This window comes from Rattus norvegicus, chromosome 7, assembly GCF_021556685.1.
Source record: "Rattus norvegicus strain SHRSP/BbbUtx chromosome 7, alternate assembly SHRSP_T2T, whole genome shotgun sequence".
NCBI lineage: Eukaryota > Metazoa > Chordata > Mammalia > Rodentia > Muridae > Rattus > Rattus norvegicus.
The window spans coordinates 44283376-44308197 of NC_141540.1; the positions used below are offsets into that span (position 1 = coordinate 44283376).

Consider the following 24822-nt stretch of genomic DNA (forward strand, 5'->3'; position numbering starts at 1 on the left):
AGTGACACACCTCCTAATCCTTTCCAAACCCTACCACCAACTGTGGACCAAACCTTTAAATATATGAATCTATGAGGACCATTCTCATTTAACCACCACGGTAGTACTGTGTTTTAAACCAGCATCTCACACATATTAGGCAAGCCTTATATGACTGAATTATGCTCCCAGTATTGTTTCTTCTTCCTCTTCTTTCTCTTCTTCCTCTTCTTCCTCTTCCTCTTCCTCCTCCTCTTCTTTCTCTTCTTTCTCTTCTTCCTCTTTTTCCTCTTCCTCCTCCTCTTCTCCTTCCTCCTCCTCCTCCTCCTCCTCTTCCTCCTTTTACATTTTGCAATAAGACAATATTCAATTTACAATGCTGGCTTGAAATTCATTCTGTAGCCCAGATATGCCTAAAACTTGTTTGTGATGCTCCTGCCTCAGCCTCCCAGCTATTTAGGATCATATGCCTGGGAAATGTGGCCTGACTCGACTACAACATATTGAACTGGGAACAGACTTAGGTGGTGAGCAATGAACTATTTTTAGTTTTATTAGGAATCTTAGAAGTCAGTTTGTGCCTTTGTCAAACATCTTGGTGTTATCTTTGTCATATTTGTTCTGAGTACACTTTCCCACAGTGCCCTCAGGGATTTCCCCAAAGCTTTAGCTTTCTGTGATGCTATATCAAACTTCGTTTATATTTTTGGGTGACAAACACATTCACAAATGTAATGATTCCCTTTTCTGAATTTCTTTCAGACTGACTTCCAATACGATTTATTTTTTCCAGAAAAGTTATTATCAATGAAGAATGTAGAAGAATAGATTAATATGGAATTTCATCTTCCTTTCATTTATTCTTTACTTTAAGGAGATCTCCCTTTTATGATATTACTCTCATTATCGAATCAACCTAACAATGGAAGTGTTTTTCTTTATGGCTTAAGTAGGTTGTAATATAACCTAGAACTTACTGTAATTTCTGAGATGTTAATTGAGTTTAAAAAAAAGTCAGAATAATCCATGTTTTGAGAGTGAAGATAACTCTGCCGACAAACACCCACACTTGGATATAAACTGTCTAGATTTTTTTGTAGGCTGCATGTTTACCATATCGAAGCATGAAGAGTAAACAGCTTTGAGCAATGGTTCTCAACCTTCCTATTGTGCAATCTTTTAATACAATCCTGCATTTTGTGGTGATCCCCCAACATTTTTCATTGCTACTTCTAACTGTAATTTCCCTACTGTTATGAACAGTAACTATCTCATCTACAGGATAGCTGGCATAAGAACTGTATGGGGTTGTGACCCACAGGTGGAGAACCACTGCCCTAGAGACACTCATGTATTTAAATTTAATGCTTTTTATTTATTTATTTTTAGTAGAGTTTTGTCTGAAAGACTCAACTCATTTTTTGGACTCCAACTAACTTATTTGTGGAACCCAGGGTAGGTCTTATTTATAGGTGCGATATTATATAAATGGAAAACTGGGTCTCAGAATTTCTCTTAGTTTTATTTTGGCACAGAGATGCTGGTAGTCTGAGAGTGACAGATATTTGGGTCTTTAGGGAATACTAGAAAAAACTGAAAGATATTATTATCACGGAATAGATTTGGTGTCATCTTCAGTTCTCACTACAAAGAAAGATGTGAAGATGGACTTTGCTAACTTTAGGTCTCTTTAGCCTGACACAGCGTATGCTTTCATCTCCAGAGAGGTTTTTTTCCCTACTTATTGCACAAGGTTTGAAGGCTGAATGATTGTCAGATGAAAAGTGTATCTTTACTTTATTGCTTTGTTACAACCAGATAAAAGTCCACCAACATACCTCCATGATAAATCCCTGAAACCAAAATACAGTTTAAATTGTTGCTAAGTAACTTCTTTTTTTATAAATCTGTTTTATGCTTTGACTGGCAGTATATTTCAGCAGTATATGATCGATAGATTAAACAAACAAACAAACCAAAAGACAGCAGACGACTCCCGGGCCTGGGTTCAGTCAGAGAAGATGAACCTAACCTTCAAGAGACTGGAGGCCCCAGGGAGTTTAGAGGTCTGGTGGGGTCGGTGGGGGGGTGGGGACATCCGGTGGGGTGGGGTGGGAGGGGTATGGGATGTGCAACAGTTGGAGTGAATTGGGAAGGGAATAAAATCTGGAGTATAAAAGTAAATAAAAAATTAAAAAAACATTTTGCCTAGAAATTAACCTATGTTAAAATTGTTATCTGTGTGTCAATCTTTGTAAAGTGGTTTGAATCAAAAGACGTCACATATTTCTAAGCACCACATGACTCTTTGGCCTCTGCACAGTGACGGGAAAATAATACGCTTTTGCCTCAGAGACACAGAATCTTTCCCGTGCTCTTAATTCCAAACTATGTGCACTACTGTGCACGCTTGACCCAGCCTTTGACTGGGTGCGTTTTCTTCAGTAGAGAAGATCCTGGAGTAATAATCAAGTTTATGATCTGTTTTCTGTCTACAGAAGATAACCCAGGCTCTATTGGGCAAAATTTGATTGCCACCTTTTATGTCACGCAAAGCAATTCAGAACAGTAAGATGGAAATCCCCAGATTTTTCTAACTGAAGTTAGACCATCGTATGAGCCACTTAGTCCCATGCCAATCTCTAGAGCAAGGTTCGGGACCATTAAGCCAGAGTAAACAAACATGGATGCCTAGCTATATGAGCGACGTAGAGGTCACAGATGTTGCCCTTGTTTGAACTGCCTTGCCCAGTTTGGGTGAAGCAGAAATGAAGCCCTACAAACACTGTAAGAGACAAAGATGGGCAAGGGCAGTTGTTCATATTTTATTTATGTTTTCATTGCCAAAACCTTTCCTGGGCCCAGCACATTAACATTTGATGCAGGGAATGGACTGAATTAATTCTAGCTCATATCTGCCATCAATTATTTTATCCTGAGTCAACTTGGAGTAGCTATTTAAGTTTAGTGAAGGCTGTTTTTATCACGTGTAAAATAGAAATACCAATTCCTACCTTCTCAGTTATTTTGAAGCATTAATAATATAATCAACTCATGTGAATATACCTTTCAAATAAGACTCAAATAGACTCACTGATTTTGTTAAAAAGATATGTATAAATCTCCTAGTTCTGAAATTTGAGTGCTAATTAAAAATGTAAACATGGAGAATGTAATTTTCAAAAAGTATCACCTCTAACAATGTTTCCTTGAAGTTTGCATCATCTTTCGATATAATTATGCTCACACACATGCCTTTTCTATGCCTCATAGGAGCCCCGTAATAGAAAACTAAGATGTCTTCAGTCTTAAAGGTATAGCAATGTAGGAGGCTGAGCAAGTTGTGACCAGTTCTAATGATGTTCTGATAAAGAAGTGGTCATAGTCCTTGACCAAAGTGTCCCCTTGTGTTCCTTTCCATTGAAATCTACAGGCCAGACTTTCTAGGGTGAGAAAGAGACTGATCCTCTCTAGAGTTGTGTATCTGTGACTTGTGTTCATGGCATGTAATACTGGAATTAAATTTTTGCACAATAAGAACCCATCAGCTCTGAGATATATTCCTGGCTTCTTCTGTCATCACTCTTGTCATATTACTGTGAATAAAACACACGACAGAAACATCTGAGACGATTTCAGGTTTATCCCTGTTCATGGTTTCAGAAGATTTTAGTCTCTTCTAGCATAGAAGGTATGGCAACGGTGGTATGGAGCAGAGGCTACTCACATCATGGTGGACCAAGAAGCCTTTCTGTAGCTGGAGGATGTTTCTATAGTCATACTTGACAGTGCTACCCTCTTCTCTATCTGTCTTCCCATTCCTTTGAGGTTAAAACCTTTCATACTTCTGTTGGATCAACATTACTGCCCAAATATCTTGGCACAGAATAAAAAGAGAGGAATTACTCAACTTCTTTCTCATTTAGTCCTGCTGTTTCTAACCTCCAGTGGATCTACAACACGCACACTTCTCTATACTCCTAAGGAAAGCTTCCTTCTAGACGCCATTCTTACTTGTCCAGACTATTCTTCCTGGCAACATGTACTCTTCCAGCAGTGCACTTGGGTGCTGTGTTTCACCCTAACCCACTCCTGACCTGTTAGAACTGAGTTGGATACTCTTCTGTGTATCCTCTTAGCTCACATAAAATCTAACATAATCCATTGTGACAATTTTTCCTAATACATGGAATGTATCAGCTCACTTGCTTTCTTCCTTCTCTAAGTCTCCTTGAAAGCTATGCTCCATTTGCCACAGCGACCTAGAAACCTAGCACTAGCCCTGGTTAGTGGTCTTTATTGAGCAAGGACTGGATGGCTAAATGCATCAGTAGTTTTAAGTGTGAGTTTAAAATGGTAACCTTGTGTTTATATGTTAGGAAAACAAGGGGTCAAGTTTGATAACTTCCTGACACATTGTAGATTATATAGGAACTATAATTATGCTTTATTTTAAAATGATTAAAAATTTTGGGCAACACAAACAATTGCATTCCATGGACACATTCCAACCCCATAAATGTCAAAACAGTAATGATCACACCTCATTGAAAAGCATAGAAGTTGCCTGGCCAAGCATTTTAACAGTCAGGAATGTTGAACATTTTGCTGAACCAGGAATAAGCACTGAAGTGTTGCAAAATGGAATTAAATATAAATGTGTTTAATAAGAGCTTTTTTCCCCTTTCTCAGTTTTTTTAGTAGAGTTAAAAAGTTTTATTGTGAGTATTGACTATTGGAGTTTCTCAATGATTTATGAAACTCTAATAAATATTGATCCTTAGGAAAAATGTTTGATACTTCAGTATGTTTGAAACGGGTCAAATGTTTAAGAAAGTGCAACATTATGTACACTTTAGTAAATGTTAGTGGGGCTGAAGAGCACACAGTTTGCTTGGTGAAATTTGTTCAACTTGATTTTGATTATGTAAAACAACCATAATTCCTCAAGAAATGACAGATTCAATTGTAGCATACGTTGTGAGCCAAAAAGGCTGTGCTCAGACAATTCAATATTAATTGGGAACACCATTCAGAGGTCAAGAATATGATGAACTTATTTAGTGACAAAATCAGATTTTGGTCTTGATTAGAGAAGAAAATTATTAGCGGAAGTCTGGATTATTCTTCCAGCTGTGGTTTGAGTGCATTGGCATTAGAGCTCCATGTTGTCATGCCAATGGTGACATTCAGATGCCTTTCCTTTCCAGTACGTGCTATAAATTAGCGTCATCAGCCTTCTTAAGAGGAGAAGGCACAGTACTTCTGTTGATGGGCAAGTTCTCTTCTATGTGAATTGTGTGCAATTACTGTCCTTTTTTTTTTTTTTTTTTTGGAGCTGGGGACCGAACCCAGGGCCTTGAGGTTCCTAGGCAAGCGCTCTACCACTGAGCTAAATCCCCAACCCCAATTACCGTCCTTGTGATACTCATAGTTTCTAATGTATGAAATAATTGTTTCAGAGAGCGACATAAGACTCTGACATTTCCTTGAATATTGTGCTTTGAAAAGGTCTATCAATTCACAAGATGAGCTCAAGGTTGTTCTTCAAAAGACCGTATTGCAAGATGGTGAAGATTGGATAAAAGTCACCCTGGAATTTATACCAGTTGGTCTTACTCTATTAAGGCATATCAAGGTTGACTTATACAGAATTTTCATAGAGTCAGGAATGCAAAAGTGAGCTCAGCAAGCTTGTTCAGTGGGTAAGGGTGCTTGCTGCTAAGCCTGATGATCTCAGTTCGATTCCAAGGACTCACATAGGAGGAGGAAAGAATGGACTCATGCTGTGACATGCAATCATGCACAAACATGGGTGCATACACATGTATGTACAAGCACGCACACATACACTTATACACCTACCAATCCCCGGCACTCCAAGTAAATATAAGTAAAAAGTTTTTAAAAAACAGAATAGAGAAGGTTTGGGGTATATCACAGTGTTCAGTACATATCTAGCGTTCATGAGAACATGAGTTTCAATCCTCAATACTGCAGGGGTGTGTGTAATTTAATAGTTACAAACTGAAGATTCAAAATAATTACAGCAGGCAATGTTATGAATCAGATAAATACCTGATTTTTTTCAGTTCTATGGTTTATTTTGTGTTCACATAGAATTCATTGTCAATTTAAAAAGCTCAACAACAACATGATTATACGTTACTTATGGCTCACAACCGGTAGCATTTTCCTTAGTGGATTAGCTTTTCACTATTTTTCTAAATAATTTTTTTTTTCTAGTTTCATGGCAGCTGGTATAGGTCAACATTTGCTGATGGGTAAGTTCAGGTAAATTAGACTGGTCTGGGATTGAACTCCACTTTGACACTGCTGGGTGGTTTAGGCAGGATGCCTCTTTCCTTCTTTGTATCTTCATGAGTTAGAGTTAGCCCATCTCATTCCAAAGCTTATTTCGGCAGTAGCTTCTGGTTTATGCCAAAGCGTTCAAGCATTATGCCAATGTCTCTTTTGATTCCTAGAGCTGACATGCATGATGCTGTAGAATAGATCAGATAGGCATGGTGTTGGGAATCCCAGAACACAGACATAACTAGAACATGGGATCACAAGACAGGATGCACTTGCTCATGCCAATCTCATAAGACAGTGTTGGGGCAAAGCAAAAACAGAACTGAGAGGCCAAGGGAAGCCAAAGAGTTAGACAAAACAAAATTCTGTTTTGGCCTATGCTCTGAGCCCAAGAACAGAGACTAGGATCAAGCACAGATTTAATTATTTATAAGGAGCTGACAATATTGGCCCTACCCATCATTTGAGCTTTATTTTGCTAACCATAATGCTAAGTGAGCCAAACACGGTCTCATAATTCTCCCAAGGGCTTGATGAAATGCTCAAATGAAAAAAATATTGATGTGGGTTTAGTGAAGTTTGGAAAGGTGTCCGAGATGACAGAGCTGATGAAAGAGGCTGCCACAAACGTCGCACACTCTGTGCTGTTCACACACAGCATGTTGTGCTCTCACGTGAAAGAGAGACCCTGGAAGAAGAAAGAGAAAGTGTAGCTATTGGAACCGCTGGCTTACTGACTGTATTGAGAATCCAGTAGGGGTGTGGCAGCTTTCATTGAAAGGCTACTTGACTCACACACACAGTTTTAATCGAAATGAAACATCCTCTCCAAATAATAAATATGCAATAAAGTTTTAAGATACCCATGAAAATATCTCTTTAGGTTATTCATTTGTTTCCTACTCCTTACAAATTACTTTTTAGGGATGCACAGTTGACTTCCTTATTTTTTATTTCCTCTTTCTCCCTCTTTTCCTTCCTTCCACCCCTGCTCCTTATTTTCATCTGTCCATCTGCAGATAGTGTTAGACTTCTCATGGTCTGTGCCCATTACCCTCTTAGGCTCCAAGCAAAAGGTGTTGACTGCTTATTGTGATGTTCTTTTTATAGACTGTTAACACAATAGACAGAAATAAGGAAAGTAAGTGCAGCAACCTACATGACTTAGGAAGCATTTTGTAAACGTCGAGTTTCACTATTATGAAGTCAGAACGCCGAGCTCTATTTGGTTCTGGTTTTGTGACACTGCCACTCAGTCCTAAATTTGTTCTTATCTTGGATCCAACTAGTCGGTGATAGCCAAAGGCTCCTGCATAGACAGATGCTTCTCACATCTTCTCAGTACCTTGCAGGAAACTGTTTCTCAGTGATGTCAAGTTTCCTTCCTGGCCTTAGGAGTGACTTCTAAAAGAATCATTTCCAGGGACTGAAAGATACAGCTCAAGTCTCCTGTGGCTGAAAGACCCAGGCTCAAGTCATGGTACCAAAATAGTTCATTAACCTGTGCTTTCCCTTAGTTACGTCATAGTGACTCACTCTCTTTTTCAGACTGTGAAGGTAACTCTCCCCGACCCCTGCTTTTCAGTACTTTCCAAAGTCATTAGGAGGGGTCTAAGGAAATCCTATAGGAGAACAATCACAGGAAATTGACACAGTCGTTAAGAAGTCTGGAACAATTACATTAGAAGAAAGCAGAGCCCTGCCTATTGCCAATTTTGGAACAAGGAACGAATGGCAAGCTTTGGAGAAATACGTATAAAACTTAAAGGGGGTACATATTAAAAAATTCACTAAAATAAAGTAAATTGAGAAGTAGAGATAATAGCAGAAATTATGTTTCTGTGTACAATATTTACATCTTATAAGAAGCGGTGTAAATCAAAGCCTTGACTTTTTTTTTTTCTTTTCTTAAGACAAAACTTTCCTTGGACTTGAGATCAGTGATATTCAAGTTTCTTAGCACAGCACTGATTCACTGACCTGGAAGTCAGGGAAGAAAAGGTTTGTTTGCTTCAACATCTGTAAGGAAATACACTGTAAAATATTTAGATGTTTCCAGAGCAGTTTACAATCGCAGATCCTAGAGAAATAAATAAAATGTGTGACTTGGAAAAAATGACCTCATGCAGGGTGTGGCGGGACAGGAAATGATTTTTTTCAATTATTTTAAAGGAAGTACATCAACGGTTAGTTTGACCCCATCACCATGTACCAGGGGCTCATACTGAAAGTCCCTTAAGGAAATACTCAACAATGAAGGAAGGCTTCATGAGGGACCAGATGGCACATGTATTTTCCTTCAGCATAAAGCACACTATATAAAGTGAAGCTTTCTTTCATTAAAGAGTCATGTGGAACAGTAAATAATAAAGCTTGTTTTGTCTTATTTTCAGAGTTACAAGAAACCTTAGGACAATTCAATGATTCTTTTATCATAGTTTAAGAAGATAGGCACAGAGCATGGGCATGACGTCTCCCTATCACATATTCCTAGGATAAACAGGCATATGTACACATAGGAAGGTGTGTGTGTGTGTGTGTGTGTGTGTGTGTGTTTTCACGATCATCAATTCAGTGCTATCTTAGAATATTTAATAAGTTTACTTTTATGGATTAAGCTTGAAAACTATACAAATAATATCAGCCAAGTGGTTTATCATGTATGAACCTCAAAATTAGAGTAAGACTGCATGCTTCATATTAAGTAAATAGGGACTAACTGTCCTTACACAAAAAAATGAAAATTTTCTGTGAAGCTCCATTTGGGGTGTGGCATAGGCAGATGGTCAACTGGATGAGTTATGGCAATAGTATCTATCATTTGGAACCGATAGGCCTTGGGTAATCAACTGTACTTACCTGATTAGCTGGACTTTATCACCATTGTAGTACAAATGACACAGGTAATTGGAAAAGCTTAACTTGAGGTTAAAGAAAGGAAGTTGTAATGTGTAATGATTGCAAAAAGAAGACAGCAAAGAGCAAAGAAATGAGAAGGGACAATGCAAAATTTGGTCAAGGAGCAAAAGCTCTAGCCGTACTCCACAGTTGGAGGGTGATAATTAAAGCCTAGGTCAATATGTATGGCAGGTAGCCCTGAGGAAGAGACTGAGAATCAAAACCACCACCAGGAATGTCTATATCTCTTGAAACATTAAATCTAGTTGTGAGCTCTGTGAGATGCATTCCTTCAGTGAGATGGGTCAGCATGGCAAAGGACAGTATTTAGTTACTCTGTATGTCTTGAATGGTTGTAGCCAGGGGTCATATTAAGGAGGAGCCTAGTGTTTAAAACTGTGTTACTCTGGGAACCTGGGAATAAGAAACTGACACAGAAAAGCTGTCTTGGATAAAAGGCATTTGTAGGAGATAGTAGGGGACAGGATCCAAATGGCATGCAGGAAACTCAGGGGGCAGTAGGCTCCACTTGTGTAATAGGCTCTCTTTCAGCAGCTAGGAGCTGAACTCATTTCCCAAGGGCAATTGCAGAGTCTAACAGCAGGTGGTCCAGCATATGGAGCCATCTATCAGCTATAATATATGCTGGCTGGGCTAAGAACTTGTAAGCTTGAAGCTCTAGTATTTGGTTTTCAGATCCTTGTTCTTCCAATAGGGTGTTTAATGCTTGGCAGTGTTTGGAGACACAGAGGGGTCTCTACTTGTACAGATCTCAGTGTTTACTTTTCTCATTCGAAATGCTAATGAGAGGTACATCCCAGAACACTAGCCTCTCCAGTGTACATAGGCTTGAGAAGTCTCAGGATTGAGAGAGAACCTGCCTTCTGTAAAGAATATTAAGTATGACCAGCAGTGGTTCCCAGTATACAAAGAAGGGAAGTTTCTAAAGGGAAGACAGCTTGACATCTGACACTTGACTGTTGAGTTAGTTCAGTACCAGACTAAATGAAGGAAAATAAGAATCTTCAACTTCATCTCCATTGAGGAAGAGTCCAATTGTAAAGGCTCTGGAAAGATGCTATTTTAATTCTCCTCCTATCTCACTTTTTTCTTTTTGCTATGTTTTCGATAACAGGGACATGATCAACAGACCATACCTTAGAATACATGAGACAGAAGGAGGAGCCAAGATTAAGAAAGAAAAATAAAAATCATAAACATGTCATTGGATGAAATAATAGTAGGGAACTTCTCAAATCTAGTAAAAGAAATGAGACAAGAAACATTTAGAACCCCAAGTAGACGTGAATGGGGAAAACACTCCGAAAAGTTGTAGTCAAAGGTCAAGACTATACAGACATATTTAAAACTTCAATAGAAAAATGCCAAGCCACCACAAGGAAAAAAAAAAAGAACACTAGAGATAATCTGATGGCGAGAGGCAAACGATGGAATCCAAGCAACAGAAACCAAGACTACATGGCATCATCGGAGCCCAATTCTCCCACCAAAGCAAACACTGAATATCCAAACACACCAGAAAAGCAAGATCTAGTTTCAAAATCATATTTGATCATGATGCTGGAGGACTTCAAGAAAGACGTGAAGAACTCCCTTAGAGAAACACAGGAAAACATAAATAAACATGTAGAAGCCTACAGAGAGGAATCACAAAAATCCCTGAAAGAATTCCAGGAAAACACAATCAAACAGTTGAAGGAATTAAAAATGGAAATAGAAGCAATCGAGAAAGAACACATGGAAACAATCCTGGATGTAGAAAACCAAAAGAAGAGACAAGGAGCCGTAGATACAAGTTTCACCAACAGAATACAAGAGATAGAAGAGAGAATCTCTGGAGCAGAAGATTCCATAGAAATCATCGACTCAACTGTTAAAGATAATGTAAAGCGGAAAAAGCTAGTCCAAAACATACAAGAAATCCAGGACTCAATGAGGAGATCAAACCTAAGGATAATAGGTATAGAAGAGAGTGAAGACTCCCAGCTCAAAGGACCAGTAAATATCTTCAACAAAATCATAGAAGAAAACTTCCCTAACCTAAAGAAAGAGATACCCAGGAGCATACAAGAAGCCTACAGAACTCCAAATAGATTGGACCAGAAAAGAAACTCCTCCCATCACATAATAGTCAAAACACCAAATGACAAAATAAAGAAAGAATGTTGAAAGCAGTAAGGGAAAAAGGTCAAGTAACATATAAAGGCAGACCTATCAGAATCACACCAGACTTTCGCCAGAGACTATGAAAGCCAGAAGATCCTAGACAGATGTCATACAGACCTTAAGGGAACACAACTGCCAGCCCAGGTTACTGTATCCTGCAAAACTCTCAATTAACATAGATGGAGAAACCAAGATATTCCATGACAAAACCAAATTTACACAATATCTTTCTACAAATCCAGCACTACAAAGGATAATAAATGGTAAAGCCCAACATAAGGAGGCAAGCTACACCCTAGAAGAAGCAAGAAACTAAACGTCTTGGCAACAAAACAAAGAGAAGAAAAGCACACAAACATAACCTCATATCCAAATATGAATATAACAGGAAGCAATAATCACTATTCCTTAATATCTCTCAACATCAATGGCCTCAACTCCCCAATAAAAAGACATAGATTAACAAACTGGATACGCAACGAGGACCCTGCATTCTGCTGCCTACAGGAAACACACCTCAGAGACAAAGACAGACACTACCTCAGAGTGAAAGGCTGGAAAACAACTTTCCAAGCAAATGGTCAGAAGAAGCAAGCTGGAGTAGCCATTCTAATATCAAATAAAATCAATTTCCAACTAAAAGTCATCAAAAAAGATAAGGAAGGACACTTCATATTCATCAAAGGAAAAATCCACCAAGATGAACTCTCAATCCTAAATATCTATGCCCCAAATACAAGGGCACCTACATACGTAAAAGAAACCTTACTAAAGCTCAAAACACACATTGCACCTCACACAATAATAGTAGAAGATTTCAACACCCCACTCTCATCAATGGACAGATCATGGAAACAGAAATTAAAAAGAGACATAGACAGACTAAGAGAAGTCATGAACCAAATGGACTTAACAGATATTTATAGAACATTCTATCCTAAAGCAAAAGGATATACCTTCTTCTCAGCTCCTCATGGTACTTTCTCCAAAATTGACCATATAATTGGCCAAAAAACGGGCCTCAACAGGTACAGAAAGGTAGAAATAATCCCATGCGTGCTATCAGACCACCACGGCCTGAAGCTGGTCTTCAATAACAATAAGGGACGAACGCCCACATACACGTGGAAGTTGAACAATGCTCTACTCAATGATAACCTGGTCAAGGAAGAAATAAAGAAAGAAATTAAAGACTTCTTAGAATTTAATGAAAATGAAGGTACAACATACCCAAACTTATGGGACACAATGAAAGCTGTGCTAAGAGGAAAACTCTTAGCTCTGAGTGCCTGCAGAAAGAAACAGGAGAGAGCATATGTCACCAGCTTGACAGCACACCTAAAAGCTCTAGAACAAAAAGATGCAAATATACCCAGGAGGAGTAGAAGGCAGGAAATAATCAAACTCAGAGCTGAAATCAACCCAGTAGAAACAAGAAGGACCATAGAAAGAATCAACAGAACCAAAAGTTGGTTCTTTGAGAAAATCAACAAGATAGATAAATCCTTAGCCAGACTAACGAGAGGACACAGAGAATACGTCCAAATTAACAAAATCAGAAATGAAAAGGGAGACTTAACTACAGATTCTGAGGAAATTCAAAAAATCATCAGATCTTACTATAAAAGCCTATATTCAACAAAACTTGAAAATCTGCAGGAAATGGACAATTTCCTAGACAGATACCAGGTACCGAAGTTAAATCAGGAACAGATAAACCAGTTAAACAACCCCATAACTCCTAAGGAAATAGAAGCAGTCATTAAAGGTCTCCCAACCAAAAAGAGCCCAGGTCCAGATGGGTTTAGTGCAGAATTCTATCAGACCTTCATAGAAGACCTCATACCAATACTATCCAAACTATGCCACAAAATTGAAACAGATGGAGCACTACCGAATTCCTTCTATGAAGCCACAATTACTCTTATACCTAAACCACACAAAGACCCAACAAAGAAAGAGAACTTCAGACCAATTTCCCTTATGAATATCGATGCAAAAATACTCAATAAAATTCTGGCAAACCGAATTCAAGAGCACATCAAAACAATCATCCACCATGATCAAGTAGGCTTCATCCCAGGCATGCAGGGATGGTTTAATATACGGAAAACCATCAACATGATCCATTATATAAACAAACTGAAAGAACAAAACCACATGATGATTTCATTAGATGCTGAGAAAGCATTTGACAAAATTCAACACCCCTTCATGATAAAAGTCCTGGAAAGAATAGGAATTCAAGGCCCATACCTAAACATAGGAAAAGCCATATACAGCAAACCAGTTGCTAACATTAAACTAAATGGAGAGAAACTTGAAGCAATCTCACTAAAATCAGGGACTAGACAAGGTTGCCCACTCTCTCCCTACTTATTCAATATAGTTCTTGAAGTTCTAGCCAGAGCAATCAGACAACAAAAGGAGGTCAAGGGGATACAGATCGGAAAAGAAGATGTCAAAATATCACTTTTTGCAGATGATATGATAGTATATTTAAGTGATCTCAAAAGTTCCACCAAAGAACTACTAAAGCTGATAGACAACTTCAGCAAAGTGGCTGGGTATAAAATTAACTCAAATAAATCAGTAGCCTTTCTCTACACAAAAGAGACACAAGTCAAGAAAGAAATTAGGGAAACGACACCCTTCATAATAGACCCAAATAATATAAAGTACCTCGGTGTGACTTTAACCAAGCAAGTAAAAGATCTGTACAATAAGAACTTCAAGACTCTGAAGGAAGAAATTGAAGAAGACCTCAGAAGATGGAAATATCTCCCATGATCGTGGATTGGCAGGATTAATATAGTAAAAATGGCCATTTTACCAAAAGCGATCTACAGATTCAATGCAATCCCCATCAAAATACCAATCCATTTCTCCAAAGAGTTAGACAGAACAATTTGCAAATTCATCTGGAACAACAAAAAACCCAGGATAGCTAAAACTATCCTCAACAATAAAAGGACTTCAGGGGGAATCACTATCCCTGAACTCAAGCAGTATTACAGAGCAATAGTGATAAAAACTGCATGGTATTGGTACAGAGACAGACAGATAGACCAATGGAACAGAATTGAAGACCCAGAAATGAACCCACACACCTATGGGCACTTGATTTTTGACAAAGGAGCCAAAACCATCCAATGGAAAAAAGATAGCATTTTCAGCAAATGGTGCTGGTTCAACTGGAGGGCAACATGTAGAAGAATGCAGATCGATCCATGCTTATCACCTTGTACAAAGCTTAAGTCCAAGTGGATCAAGGACCTCCACATCAAACCAGACACACTCAAACTAATAGAAGAAAAACTAGGGCAGCATCTGGAACACATGGGCACTGGAAAAAATTTTCTAAACAAAACACCAATGGCTTTTGCTCTAAGATCAAGAATCGACAAATGGGATCTCATAAAACTGCAAAGCTTCTGTAAGGCAAAGGACACTGTGGTTAGGACAAAACGGCAACCAACAGATTGGGAAAAGATCTTTACCAATCCTACAACAGATAGAGGCCTTATATCCAAAATATACAAAGAACTCAAGAAGTTAAACCGCAAGGAGACAAATAACCCTATTAAAAATGGGGTTCAGAGCTAAACAAAGAATTCACAGCTGAGGAATGCCGAATGGCTGAGAAACACCTAAAGGAATGTTCAACATCTTTAGTCATAAGGGAAATGCAAATCAAAACAACCCTGAGATTTCACCTCACACCAGTGAGAATGGCTAAGATAAAAAACTCAGGGGACAGCAAATGCTGGCAAGGATGTGGAGAAAGAGGAACACTCCTCCGTTCTTGGTGGGATTGCAGACTGGTACAACCATTCTGGAAATCAGTCTGGAGGTTCCTCAGAAAATTGTACATTGAACTGCCTGAGGACCCAGCTATACCTCTCTTGGGCATATACCCAAAAGATGCCCCAACATATAAAAAGTCACGTGCTCCACTATGTTCATAGCAGCCTTATATATAATAGGCAGAAGCTGGAAAGAACCCAGATGCCCTTCAACAGAGGAATGGATACAGAAAATGTGGTACATCTGCACAATGGAATATTACTCAGCTATCAAAAACAATGACTTTATGAAATTCATAGGCAAATGGATGGAACTGGAAAATATCATCCTGAGTGAGGTAACCCAATCACAGAAAAACACGCATGGTATGCATTCATTGACAAGTGGATATTAGCCCAAATGCTCGAATTACCCTAGATGTACAGAACACATGAAACTCAAGAAGGATGACCAAAATGCAAATGCTTCACCCCTTCTTTAAAAGGGGAACAAGAATACCCTTGGCAGGGAATAGGGAGGCAAAGTTTAGAACAGAGGCAGAAGGGAAACCCATTCAGAGCCTGCCCCACATGTGGCCCATACATATACAGCCACCAAACTAGATAAGATGGATGAAGCAAAGAAGTGCAGGCTGACAGGAACCAGATGTAGATCTCTCCTGAGAGACACAGCCAGAATACAGCAAATACAGAGGCGAATGCCAGCAGCAAACCACTGAACTGAGAACAGGACCCCCGTTGAAGGAATCAGAGAAAGAACTGGAAGAGCTTGAAGGGGCTCGAGAACCCATATGAACAACAATGTCAAGCAACCAGAGCTTCCAGGGACTAAGCCACTACCTAAAGACTATACCTAGACTGACCCTGGACTCTGACCTCATAGGTAGCATTGAATATCCTAGTAAGATCATCAGTGTAAGGGAAGCCCTGGGTCCTGCTAAGACTGAACGTGATTGTTGGGGGGAGGGTGGCAATGGGGGGAGGATGGGGAGGGGAACACCCATAAAGAAGGGAAGGGGGAGGGATTAGGGGGATGTTGGCCCGTAAACCGGGAAAGGGAATAACACTCGAAATGTAAATAAGAAATACTCAAGTTAAAAAATAAAATTAAAAAAAAGATAGAAAAAAAGAAAGAAAAGAAAAAGAAAAAAGAAGTGCCAACTCACTTTCAAAGACAAATCCATCAGAATAATATCAGACCTCTCAGCAGAAACCCCTAAACATAGCAAAGCACAGAATGTTACGTTCCAGATTTTAAAAAAAACTAACTGCCAACAAGGTAACTGTACCCAGAAAAGTTGTACTTCAAAATTAGTGAAAAAATGAAACTATTCTAAGACAATAAAGACATCCACAAACTAATGCAATTCATGGCCAACTGGCCAGAATTGATAAAGATAATTAAAGAAATTCTATATGAGGAGGGGAGGGAGAAAGGGGGGACAAAGAGTCACAGGAAAATGCAGAGAGAAAAAGACAGAGACAGAAACCAAATCATGAAAGTATAAGGGTCAACATTTTCAATAAAGTGTTAGGACCTCAAAAGCACAACAACAACAACAACAATAACAAACAAAAATCAACAAATAAAAATATGTCATTCTTCTGTATATCAATAATGAACTTTATGAGGGAGAAGTTCAGGGAAGGATTCTATTCACAATGCCATCAAAAACAAACAAGTAAACAAATACCCAAGAATCAAATTAACCTAACAGGGGAGGGACCTCTACAATGAATACTCTCAAACACTGAAAAAAGGCATTGAAGACAGAAAAGAAAGACCTATCATGCTCACGGAGAGGCACAATTAATATTAGGAAGATGGCCCATTTCCAAAAGCAACCTACAGATTTAATTCAATACCCATCATATTATAATGGCAGCACAGATGTGACACATCCCAGAGCTCAGGAGATAGAGGCAGGCAGATCTCTCTGAGTTTGACGAGCCTACACAACACAATAATACCCTACCTGCCACCAAAAATTCAGTGGCTCTCTCTAGAGAAACTGGAAAGGGTTTCTGTTGTTCAAGGAAAGGGTAAAGGAGGGAGGCAAGTGGAGAAGAGGAACAGAAGATAAGGAGGAATATTGCATATCGTCTCTCATTCAAATGATATGGGTTCAAGTATGTATTGAAGAAGACATACACATGACATGAAAGAGAAAGAGGACTATTGGAAGGGTGGAGATTAGTAGGAGTCAGAACAAGGATGTGTGATGGAGGGTTGAATGTGAGTAAAGTACAGTGGTACTCAATCATGAAAAGTCATTATTTTGCAAGCTTAATAAAAAAGTACACTGGGAGTTGGGGATTTAGCTCAGTGGTAGAGCGCTTGCCTAGCAAGCACAAAACCCTGGGTTCGGTCCCCAGCTCCGAAAAAAAGGAAAAGGAAAAAAAATACACTGGAGCTAGGGAAAAAAATTAAAAAGACTTTGAGATTCTTTACCAAAGATAATCACTGCACTAGACCTCCCAATAGCTAAAATTAAATGGGTATTTATTTTTGTGAATCTAAGATATATGTTTGTATTAATCGTCCACTTCCAACAATAGATTTGAAGCATCTTACAATAATAATTAAAAAATGTACTATGGCATAACTAAAGTAGATATTAAGAAGGAAAGCCACTGGCTTGAAGAAGCTGCTTGAAATCAGAGTATTTTTGTTAGAGACGACTACTGGAGTGGTACACACAATTTAATTACAGTAGCTCCTGATCATAACAATTCTTTTTGAAATAAAAAGAAAAAAGGAAGTGTATCAATTTATATTACACGCATCTTCCTTGTCTCTCTAGTCAGAGGTGAAATTTATCAAGTGGAGACTATCATCAATAGTTGATTTTAAAAAAATGACTATTTCTGCTCCAATTTTAGGGCATAATGGTTAAAATTTACACTGGGCCAAAACATTTCTATTGGGAACTAAAGCAATCAAAATGGCTGCAGTACAGGTGAAGAAAATACTGTTTCAAAAAAGTAAATAAGACTTCAAATGGTATTTCTGCAGAAACCTCATTAGAAACTATTGCTCAGTGCCCAATTCAAGAGTCTTAAGATGATTGATAAGAACATTATTTATACAGAATCGTCCCTGATATACATTTATTGACCAACATGGATTCTGGTCAAACCTGGACTGCGGAAAAAACTTATGATTGAATTCTTTCTATGTCCCTAAGATAATTATTCTTCACTATTAGAATAAGTGAATCTGCTTCCAATAAGTACAAGGCATGCATTTTATAAAGTTATGTACCTTGTTATGAATATTAAAGACTGTTGTATTTTTATGCAAATTACAAGGTGACTTTCATAGATGGGCTAGAGGCCGGCCATGTGGAATAAGAGGAGCTTCTTGGAACCTCATGAATTTCAAATAACCGCTCATTTGAAACACCAGAGGTCCTGGGCACCAAGCAATAGTTTCTAATGAGGTTTCTGCAGAAATACCATTTGAAGTCTTATTTACTTTTCTGAAAAAGTATTTTCTTCACCTGTCCATGAAATCTGAGTCTCCAAGAATAAACTGTGGGCATGAATGTTTAAAACCCAATGATCCTAGGAGTCTGTGATACAGTCTTCCATGAGAGCTCTGGCGTCAAAGGGTCATTGCTGCGTTGCCTAAGAGGACACGAGGGAAGGAGTTATGCCGTGGATAGTTTGTCTGAAATATTTTTGTTTGGAGAAGTATCACATTTATATAGTTCTAAAATTGAATTAGTTGCAAAATGTTCCATAAGAAAATTTCCAGGGAAAGGGTTTTCTATAGGAAGTCGTCGTCATCGTCGTCATCATCATCATCCTTCCATAAGTGAAAACATGTCACACTGTTTCGGGTGACTGCATGTCCTGGTTAGTTTTTAGTCAACTTGACAAAATCTAGGATCATCTCGGATGAGGAGACCTCAGCTGGGAACATACCTTCATCATATTGACCTATAGGCAGTCCTGTGGGGGAATTTTCACGTTTGATAACTACTGTGGAAGAACCCAGGCCACTGTGGGCAGTGCCACCACCAGGCAGGTCGTCCTGAGTTGTATAAAAACAGAATGACCTAGCCATGAGGAGCAAGCCAAGAAGCAGCAGCCCTCAATTGTCTCCGCTTCAGGTCCCTGCCTTGAGTTTCTGCTCTGACCTCTTAGACTAGTAGAGTCTAAGATGAAAATGTTAAAGACTAGGGACCACTTCTCCTCCCTCACATTCATCCACACACATGACCAACAACATAGTTAAAGCCATCCAAATATTACAGTCACATCAAATTTGTCCTTCTGTGTCAAGTAAGTTGACAGGTGTGCCTTTGCCTGAAATTCTGGTGTTTAAGTATTGCTCTTGTAGCATACTTTTTTAATGTTATAAAACTGCTTTGCACCAAAGTGTTAATTGAAAAACAGTCATAAAAGAACATCTAACAGTGAGGAAGGATTGTAAATAAGGAAAAGGCATAATCAGACGCAGGCTGTTCTAAGTAGAATTGTTTATAGACAAAGTGTGTTGCTGAAAGAATTGATATAGTGAGTTAATGGATTGTAGAATGAGTTAGCAGAGAAATAAGACAAGGCTTGTTGGCTCTGTGAAAGCGGGAGATGCGGGAAAAGAATGTTTAACTCCATCAACTTTATGGGTGATGACACTTGTACTTCCTGGGAGCAGCAAAGCAGGAGCATGGTAGCATTAGGCTAGGGAGTGGGGTAACAGAGATTTAACACTTGGTGCCTGGCCTTGCATCAGAAGTCTTTATACCTAGCTACTCAGGAGGCAGAGGATAACAATTTCAGGAAGAACGTGGGCAATTTAGTGAGATCCTTCCTCACAATAAAACATGAAAAGGGGATGGAAGATATGGGTGAGTGGTGTAGAGTACTTGCCCGGCATGAGTGAGGTACCGGGCTCAATCCTCAATATTGGAGGGTGAGGGACACTGAACTAGATGGCAAGTTACCAATTACTGATCTGTTACTCAATATCTGAGTCTCCACCTCCACTCATACACATACACACAAACACACACACATTCACACATACACACACTCATATACACACTCACACACACACACACTCAACACACATCCACTCGTATACACATATACTCACACAGATATACACACTCACATATACACACACATTCACGTGCACGCATGTGTGTGTGTGTGCTCTGTAACACCTCTGCCTAGACTCCTAACCATGGTTTATGCTCACTCTCATTTTTGGACAGATGAAGAAAATCTTGCATAGTGCAGTCACTCAGTAAAACCAAGGAGGAGCATGGAGAGGCATTTGTAAGGGAGAAGGAAGTCTTCCAGAAAAGCTGAGAGTGTGAATTTCTTAAATGAACTTTTAATTTTGGAATAATTTTAGTTTTTCAGATAAGCTACAAAGATGATTCTCACCTACTTTCATGCTGAGTAACAGCACATCTCATATGTCAAAATTGAAACTAACAATAGTATATTACTTTACTGAGATGTTTTTAGTTTTCTTTCTTTCTATTGCTCCTTCTCTCCCCCCTTATTTTTCCCTCCCTCTTTCCCTCCCCCCTCTCTTTCTTTCCCTCTTCCTCTCTTTCTCTCCTTTTCTTTCCTCTTATGAATTTTCTTTTTCTGTTCCAGGTTCCAGTGTAAGACCTCATGCCACATTTACCGGAAAGAGATTTTAAGACTGCTAATAAATCAGATGTACAAAGAAGAGAAGAAGTTCTCAGTAGAGAGATAGCTACAAGGCAGTACTGAGTAGGTCTGGAAATGAAAGGACAGGTGCCAAGAGTGGGGAGACTGGACCAGAACAGGTCATGTGACAGGCAGAGAGGAGTACAAAGGCCCCGACCTTATCTTAGTCAAGGCCAGCTATAGCCAAGTAGAGGAGTTATATTGCATGAATGGTATTGGAAGACAAAGAAGGGCACAGGATGTTTAAGGAGGTTGGGGAAAGAACATGAATTTCCAGGTCTTTCCACTAAGATCTGGGCCTGGAATGAAATGAGATTTCTCTTGACTGATGGGCAGAAACGGATCAGGCAAAGCCTACATTGTCCTTCCTGGACTGAATCCTATTAAGCTTTTGGGATGATAATTTCATTTATATATTATGATACAATTTATTTAAAAGGTACAGTTCCTGCTGTGTCTATATCTCTCCCTGACCCCTGAAGGTATGTGTGCAAGCATGAGTGTGCACACACACACACACAAACACACATATGCACACACACACACACACACACACACACACACACACACTTATCCATGCTCACCCTGGACTCTACGTTGTTCACCAGCCTTTTAGGAAGGTGTCACCTAATATCCATTTCAGGAGAGAAACCTGAGGTTAAAAAAGGTCATGTAATTTTCATAATGTCAAACTCCACAGTGAGTAATGAAGCATGAAATCTAACCAACCTCAGACATCAAGCCCCACACTTTATTGTTTCCCCCAAGCTCAAGGACTTTATTTTTTGTTAATAAAAACATATTTTTTTATTTTATACATATCCTGAAGTCTGCATCATGACTTCAACAGGTACCCAGGCGTTTACAGTGCGTTCCTCTCAACAGTGTGGTGCTGGAGTTGGGTCCCACACAGACACAGGCAGGAGCTTTGAGATAAGGAGGGGGTACAACAAGAGTTATCTCAACCCTTTCTCAAAGAAAAGGCAGTGGAGCATTCTGAGTCACTGAAAATCTATGCAAAAGGGGCTGTGCTAAAATAAATGCTGTGCTATGAACTCTTACTTAAGGGAAGAGCAAAAGACACTGATAAATAAAGGACTATTTCCTTGACACAGGATGAGAAAGGAGGCCCCCAGCCCTAGGTCCATCTAATACTCAATGAGAATCATGTGTAATTGTTGTTCAAAAAGAAAGGTTAGAACCCCTGGGACAAGACCCCAAAAAGGCTGGTCATTCCTGAGCCCTTGTTCTGTGACAGACCATATTAACAGGAGAAACCAAGGTCAGAAGATAGTGGCTTATGTTCCATGGGAGTTAAAGGCCTAGTTCTCATTAAGGACTGATAAAGCCAAACCACTGGGAAGACCACAGATTAGATAGACCTGCTAAGAGAGGACCCTAGCAGAGGCCAGGACAGGGAGACCCAGAACCTCAGCTTGAGGCAGAGGAGGTATAGAAAACCTGGAAGGAAACAGAACACCCCCAGACCACCTTAATTTTAATGGTATAATTTAAAAGGAGAAATAGATTCAAATGTTGGGTGCTGGTCAAAATAAATACCATGCCATTTACGGTCACCTGCTAGCACAAAACATTGCCAAAATGTTTCCAGCTAACCAATAGATCTTGCTAGGTAGGAAGTGCTTGTGTACATGGGAAAAGGCCCTAGTGTTTAACACAGCTGACATCCAACATGATTTCTATAGAAATAAAAGGGGCCTGTCCCTGGCCTAAATGATCTAGACATGTCGGAGTAGAAACAAAAGCTTCACTGCATGACTGCAGCTTTTCTGTACCTGCTTTGACCTAAAGAAGAGAGGGAGCCAGACTCTTACTCTAGAGAGGGTGGGTAGCCAGATCTAACCCTGACCACATGCATCAGTCCTGGTCATCCTACAGCCAGTGGGCAACTCATACCAGGAAGGGGAAGTGAACTGGTGAGGGGAAAAGGGGTCATTTTGCCTTTCAAGTGTTAATTTATATTTTGACTTCAAATGTATTTCTAATGCCTCAGATTCAGTGTAATCTTAAGTCTTAAAGGCCCCCGAAACAAAACAAAATTATACTTTATTTTTAAACTTCCTCATTTTCTTATAGTCAGTTTCCCAGCCCCCTCCTCCCCAATCTCCCATTTTACCCTGACTTAGAGTCCACAAACTTTATCAGACCATCTGTGCTCATGGACTTGGGGTTTTCTAGAGGGAAGCCTAGGGCTCTGCTCCAGATGAGCTGGGCTAGCACACCCAGTGCCCTCGACACTCCAAACAGGACTGTGTAGTAATTCATCTCCGTCATGCCGTAGTGCTGAAGCAGCACTCCACTGTGAGCATCTACGTTGGGCCAGGGGTTCTTAGCCTTTCCTTGCTCTAAGAGGATACTGGGCACAATCTTGTACAGCTGAACAACCAGCTTAAACATGGGATCCTTAGGCAGGTGTTTCAGAGCAAACTCTCGCTGACAGGAATATCGTGGATCAGTCTTCCTTAGTACAGAATGACCATATCCTGGGACAACCTGCACTGAGTTGAGTGTGTTCCAGATGTAGTCACGTAACTTCTCATCTGACACATCTTTGCCAACTTCCTTCTGTAGCTTGGTCAGCCAGACAAGCACCTCCTGATTCGCTAGTCCATGGAGCGGTCCGGCCAGCCCACTCATGGCTGCTGCTAAGGACAGGTAAGGGTCTGAAAGGGCACTGCCCACCAAATGGCTTGTGTGGGCACTTACGTTACCACCCTCGTGGTCACTGTGGATGGTGAGATACAAATGCATGAGCTCAGTGAATTGAGGGTCCATGAAGCCTAACATGTTGGTAAAATTATGGGACCAGTCCAGTTTAGGGACAATGGCTTCAATACTGGTGTCCTCCCGGTACAGATTCCGGTAGATCTTTGTTGCAACACACGGTAACTTGGCAATCAGGTCCATGCAGTCTTCATAGATGAGTTCCCAGTACTTGGTTTGGCTCATTCCCTCTGCATATGCCCGGGCAAAGTAGCTTTCATTGTTGAGGTCTGTGATGGCTGCACTGAGCTGAGACATGGGGTGTAGATTGGTTGGAAAATTGTCCAACATGGTGACCACAAGAGAAGGCAGAACTGCCCTTTTGGCCCATTCTTGTGAGAGCCAGGATACCTGTTCCTCTGTGGGCATCTGTCCAGTTACCAGCAGCCAAAATAAGCCCTCAGGCAAGGGTTCCTCCCCACCCTTAGCCTTAGGCAGCAGTTTCTGGCATTCAGGGACACTATGGCCTCATAAACGGATGCCCTCATCAGGATCAAGAACCGATGTCTCATACACAAGTCTCTTCATGCCTCTCATGCCACCGGACATCATGTCCACAGTGATTTGGCCCATCACTGTCTTCCCATGTTGCTCTCGGAAGGTCTTAATTCTGGCTTGCTCCTTAGGTATCAGACTGCTCAGTACGTCTTTCAAATTCGTGGAAGAAGCACTGGAGTGCCGGGCAGCAAAGATCAGACAGGATGGATTCTTGGCTCCCAAGAGTCGGGCTGCCTCAATGAGTAGAGCCATGGCGGGCGAACTCCCTCCGGGACCTGTTGGGAAGAGCTCAAAGGGAGAGAGCTGCAACTGAAACAGGAGCGGCTGCCGCTGTGGTGGAGACCTCGCCAAGGACTTAATTTGCACTTATCAGAGATCGGAGTGTGATTCTCTTCCTCCTTCAAGCAGATTGCTAAGTGCTACAGTGTCATATTTTATCAGCCACTTTCTAAAAGGAATGAAGCCACTTAGGACGCTGACATCCTGAACTGCCCCTTCGAGGCTCCGTTCTTCCGTGGGTAGTGATTATGCAATAAACGTTCCTCGAAGAGGCTCAGTTGTTTGAACAATGGGGTTGGCTTAACCTCGGTGAGTAATTATACATTTTCAAAGTTCAATTTACTTTGGAGGTGTGACCACGACCTATATGGCTGTGGTCCTATATAGACTATATCGATCT

At 40.0% G+C, this 24822-nt stretch overlaps 1 pseudogene across 1 annotated transcript; it reads right to left on the reverse strand.

The window, feature by feature from the left end:
- Window positions 1-21598: 21598 nt before the first annotated feature.
- On the reverse strand, window positions 21599-24691 carry Cs-ps1 (citrate synthase, pseudogene 1; annotated as a pseudogene). Its single transcript, XR_015624600.1, has one exon. The product of XR_015624600.1 is annotated as a citrate synthase, pseudogene 1 (transcript).
- Window positions 24692-24822: the final 131 nt, after the last annotated feature.